The following is a 6,000-nucleotide window of genomic DNA, read 5'->3' on the forward strand; positions in this document are numbered from 1 at the left end:
TTCTCTGCTCTGCTGCCTCGTTATCTCTTTACTTGAGACATCTTTTCTAATATGAGTCATATGACTTATGGCATGTTTCAGGTATGGCTCAAGACACTATGATGTCATGAGTTGTTGATAATGCAGTGTCCATTTCTTTGCTGTTGAGGTGACCTTGGAACATGCGGACGAGCTGAACCAGTTTTTCTAAAGATTCGACCACTCAAACCCCTTGAGCTCAGCTGGGCAGCCTGGGTCCCCACTCTCCAGCAGTGCCCCATTCATACCTCTGCAGACTCACCAGGTAAGTCAGATACAGGGTTGCTTGTCAGTCTGTCAGGTGTGCTGGTGAGCAACGCCAACACTCCCCAAGGAACCATGTCTTCCCCAAGGAACCCTCAGTTTACACCTCCAACATCCGGTAGGGCCATATACTCCCGTATGTAGGCCTAACAGAAGTTCTGAAATGACCATTGTAAGCTGCATCACAGACGGTGCAACTTTCCGCATTTGTAGCGCTCCCTAAGGACAGAGGTGAAAGTGCATTTGGTGTGTGCACTGTAGGGGCCCCTCCACATACAATTTCCAGTTTGGGGATGATGGGATGTTGCATTCATGAATCATGATATAAGGCATGTTTTAAGAAATAGGCCCGTCCACAATTACAGTCCACAATGTACAATCTAAATACAGGCAAACAGTATGGCGTATGAAAACTCTGTTTAACGGTCATTGTCAAATGATGCACGAGAGCATTGTATGTGTGTGTGTGTGTGTGTGTGTGTGAGTAACCATTTGTTCGCTCTCAGAGGCCCTTCCAGGTCTGTAACGTTGTACTTTCGGTACAAATTGGTTCAAATGTAAGGGTCTGTTTGGTTCCATTTGTAAACTCTCAGAGTTACATTAACCCTGAGGATTCTACAGAGTACATTGGGGTCTCAGAGATAAAAAAAAAACGTTTTTTTTATAAAATGGTGGAGTGTGGCCTAATGTATTCATTAAACTGGGAGTCCTTGACATTAAAAAGCTTCACTGCTTTATGCCATGCTATATGTGCACAGTGTAAGGTTTTCTAGTCACCAGTGTGATGGATGGATTCTTTTAGGTGGCGACTGTTCACTCAATATTAACTTGGCACTGGCAGTTGTTTCTGAGAAGGTTTTATAACCAGATTCATCAGTCACTGAGGAAAACATAGAATGTCTCACTGTGCACCTGTCTTATGGACTCTCTCTCTCTCTCTCTCTCTCTCTCTCTCTCTCTCTCTCTCTCTCTCTCTCTCTCTCTCTCTCTCTCTCTCTCTCTTATCTACCTTATTTATCTTATCTTATTGCTTTCAAAGTTGAAAAGAGGGATGGTATCTGTTGTTAAGTGTACCAGGCTGAGTGGAGAAGATATGTCACTGTGTCCAGTAGATACAAGACAATAGGGCCTGTTAGTCAATAGATCTTTCCGTCAGACAATAGCAGCTAAAAGCCCTCAAGCAAGATTAGAATGAGCTCATCTGGTCCTGGTTGATCAATGATGGGGAGATGGCAGCTGGTGTGGTGAGAGACATCTGACTCAAAGACAGGTGGTTTTCTTATTATGCATAGAGTCAAGAAAACAGTAAAACACAATGTCAATATAAGATCATTTCAATGAATTAAAAAAAAACTGTCAATTTTCCAGACAGACAATGGACAGATTTATTTTTTGAGAAAGAGTTCTGTGCACAACTGAATTGATTTGAACAGTGTTCTCCTGTAATAATAATAATACTATTATATAATTATAATTGCTATACAAGAAGAGAGAGAAATACACATAACCAAGAGTTGTGCCGGGACAAATAATTTTGTCTTGAACTCAGGCTGAAAGTCTGTTTCCTGCTAAATCATTTCAGGCTGGGTCATCCAAAATCTCTAATAATGTAGAACATGTAGAAACTAAGACAACATGTAATTTTGGGAAATCAAATCAAGAAGTTTTTTGGTCTTGCAGCAACATGCATAACCCATCAGATAAACCACACCAAACAACTGAATAGCAACAAACACAATAAATGCATAACTGTCATATAGTGCACATGAATTGAGTAGCCTAATTATAAAACACGTAAGAATACATGAAGTGAACATTATATAGTTCACATAACAACATTATATTATAGCATGCTATTTCAGCCTAGGCCTATTTCATTTGAATTGTAAAATCCCTGCAAGTAGGCAACAATTACCAGCTAAAATCAATATGTGTGGTGCATGTGCCTATCATGAGGTTTCTTTCATTTAGCCTGCTGCATCAATCTAATCAAATATTGTGTTGCAACACAAAACAGCCTTGTGTTATTTTCATGGAGCACAACGCTCAATGCATAGGCCTAAATTATAGACTACTACTAGGCTACTATGGGTAATGGGTCATACCAAAGGGGTTTCTGTACATGGCCAATTATAGGCACGAGCCTAAGCACGTGTACACACGACGTGCAATCAAGTGTGCAGTGCGTGCGTGGCATGTCGTGCACACTTGATTGCACCAGCCATTTGGTGCATATGGCGAGTATGACAGTCGAATCCACTTGACGGAGAGAGAGCGAGATATATGGCTCATTTGAATGAGAATTAAGTTCTGTCGACTGAACTGCGTATTATCCAACGCGCTGTGCCGTGTATAACAATGAAAACACACTGCTAAAGAAACCCCCCCAGCTACTTGACCACCCACCCCCCGGAGGAAATTAACACACACTTATTGTTTTTGTAATGTGAAAGCAAACGAGCCAAAACCCCCTTCCTTCTGAAAGGAATGGTGTCTGCTGATGGAAGAGGAGAGGAACGTGGGGGGTGAAAGTGGGAGGGGAGCAGTGTTGCCATGTCGGCTTATTATAAGCGACTCTGGGCTTCTTTTTCTGTAAAGTTGCTTGTAAAAATGGTAGTTGTGGGTTGCAGTTTTTTTTTTTTGGGGGGGGGGGGGGGGGGCTTGTTTCTAAAGTGAACTTGCTTATTTAGGCTTGCCTCCATTTCTTAAAAAATATTATTTAAACCAGGTTTCTCAAATATGTTCATGAAAATGTTTTGTCCCAGGGAGCATTTTTTTGTGAATATATAAAAATATTCCACATGTTATTGCAAGAGTTTTTGAAAATAGCTCGCAGCTTGTATATAGGTTTAAAGTGCTCATGTGGCCTACTTGCTTCTTTTGGGCTTGTTTTCCTAGACATGGTTGCATATTTCTCTCCCAAAATATGGCAACACATGAGGGGAGATGCCTGGTTATATATATACTTCCTCGTACCGCGAATGTCGCGCGCGCGCCCCAAATCGCCGATCTACAAACTGTCAACGCGTAGCGTTCGCTACGCGTTGTGAGCTTTTAGGTTTGGCTATTGGTGGCGCGCGACACCGTCTCGCGACGGAGTATAAATGAGGATGCTCCAAGGAGGAGGATGCTGTGTGTAGTAAAGGGGGAGTCAGTGCACCACACACTCACACACACACGCGCGCGTACACACACACAGTGCTGTGCGTCTCATCCACAGTTTGGCACTAAACCGGATTTTATTTTTCTGCCCTTTTTCTTTTGCCAGGTTGACACCCTCTCATTCGGTCACTTGAAAACACGCCTGCGCTTATACACCCAAAGGTAAGCAATTACGAGACATATGGCTACTGTTCTTTGGGATTAGATTAAAACTTAAATGGCATTATTTGTCCCTGCTGCACACTGTGTCGTTTATACCAGTTATATCTGTAATGTATCGTGATAGATATCGTAACACTAATAAGCTTTTTTTAGGCTTGTTAGGTTTTATATGCGCAGCAACGCAACGACCCCTTAACCTCGACCCAAACCGATTTTGGGGGATACATCAAACAGTGGATTGAAGATTTAAATTGAAATATAATTATTAAGATCAATCAGTTGATTTGTCATTTGATTTTGATTTCAATCAATCAATTGATTTGTGTAGGCCTGTTTGGGGAGCGTTCTACTTTGCTACTGGCCCCGGGGTCTCGTGCGTAAGAGAGATTCCTCCTCCATCCCAGTACCACCACCATCATCCCCACCACCACCACCATTATCATCATCATCGTCATTCAGAAAGAGGTTTCTCTCCGTTGTGAGAATATCGTCTATAGTATTTATTGCTAAATGGCACGAACAAACATGACTAATAGGCTATATATCTCCCCCGGTCTATCTAAACGTGTCTTAATTGATGCTGATATGGACTATGGATGCTGATGATGCCCTTCGTATAGCCTCACCTTTTCGCTTTACTTGACCGTTTGAAATGTGTAGCTCTCACCTTGAACAACATTGTTTACATCCACAGAAAGTTATGTAGCCGATGTGCTGCTGCGTTTCGTTACTATCATTTGCAGATCATATATATAAATAGACTCGGTGCATGCAGCCTACCTTGGAAGCTACACACGTCGCCAAAATGACCTTGTATAGTGGCTACCTATAGCGAGGAGGATGAGTTGACCGACCAGGGGTGCAGGATTATTTCTCGTTTACTGTGGCTTTCTAGTTATGGCACAGTCAGTGGGGTTGCCACCTTTTAATAGTGTTTGAAAAATAAAGTGTCCTGAATGAATTCACATTTGACTGCTAGTCCAGGTAGACCTAGTGACCAAATAGTGTCCCTCACCCCCCTTGCATGAATGTAGCTACCTGCTGCAAGCTTTTTGCTTCCCTAGATTTAGACTATTTGGCACTGGCAGACTATGTTATTTGTAGCTAGCTATAAATTCTAGATCGGTCTATTTGGAATTTACTTTATTCCTAAAATTAGGCCTATTTTCAGAGTTTGCTTTATATTTTAATAATTATTATAATAACTGATGATTTCATTGTGCAGGGACAAACAATTCATTTGGCATTAGTTCAGGCTGGAAATCGTAGCCAACTAACTCATTAGGGTAGTTTTGTCTAAAAGAAAACATCATAAATTTGAATAACTAAAAAAGTATACAAAATAAATAAGAGAGCCAAATCCCCTTTTTTTCTTCTCAGCAACTGGGAAAAACAGTGTATGATAGAGATATTCAACAGTGTCAGTCTGCTTCTTAGAACAGTGGTTCTCAACATTTTCTGGACCAGGGCCCACTTGAAAATCTCGAAATTCTCGCATTCACGGCCCAGTGGGCCCACCCATCTGACCGCCAAATGGCTGCCATGCATGTTAGTGCATTTTCGAGTGCATTTTCAGAGCAAGTTTATTTTAATTATCAATCTAACATGGTATACTTTAAGTTCTTATTTATTGGTATACCTTTTTGATATTAATGTTATGTTATCATTAAATGAGTAGTTCACCCAAAAGAGGACTTATTTTCTATCAATTACACACCCTCCATGAAGCATGGAGATTTTTTGTTTTTTTTTCGCATTCCTAAGCCAATAATTTGATTACAGGTGGAAAGATGCTAATGTATCCGGTAGGAGACTCAAAGGAGTATCCTACCGGAGAGACTGACTGACGGTCATCAAATTATTGGCTTAGGAATGCGACAAAAAAATATATAATCTATGAATTCAATGCTTCATGGAGTGTGTAATTGGTAGAAAGTAAGTCATTTTTTTGGGTGAACTACTCCTTTAATGATAACATTATTTGGGGCCCACTTGCAATACCCAGCAGTGTGTCCCAGCTCACAGGTTGAGAACCAGTGTCTTAGAACACTTGTGTTGGCTCTGATGATTCATAATGATGTTTTCTCTGTTTCATCAGTGGTTCAGCTTCTAACCACTTCACCACTCCACTGCTGTGTTGTGTACACACAGTAAAATCCTCCATGTTGATTTCAACAACCATTCATACATGCCTTCTAAATGGATGAGATGGTACTCAAACCAGATATATATAAACATGCTCAGATATACATTTTGTTGGGGAATTCATTTGAAATTCAGAGAACATGTATCATTAGTAAACTGCTTCAAAATGATTTAGTCTCATTGGCTCACACTTGTAGTCTAAACAATTTATGAACTTGAATTAATCTAATTGACAGACTTCCAAAACTT

Source organism: Gymnoscopelus microlampas (genome assembly GCF_963454915.1).
Source record: "Gymnoscopelus microlampas genome assembly, chromosome: 3".
Lineage (NCBI taxonomy): Eukaryota > Metazoa > Chordata > Actinopteri > Myctophiformes > Myctophidae > Gymnoscopelus > Gymnoscopelus microlampas.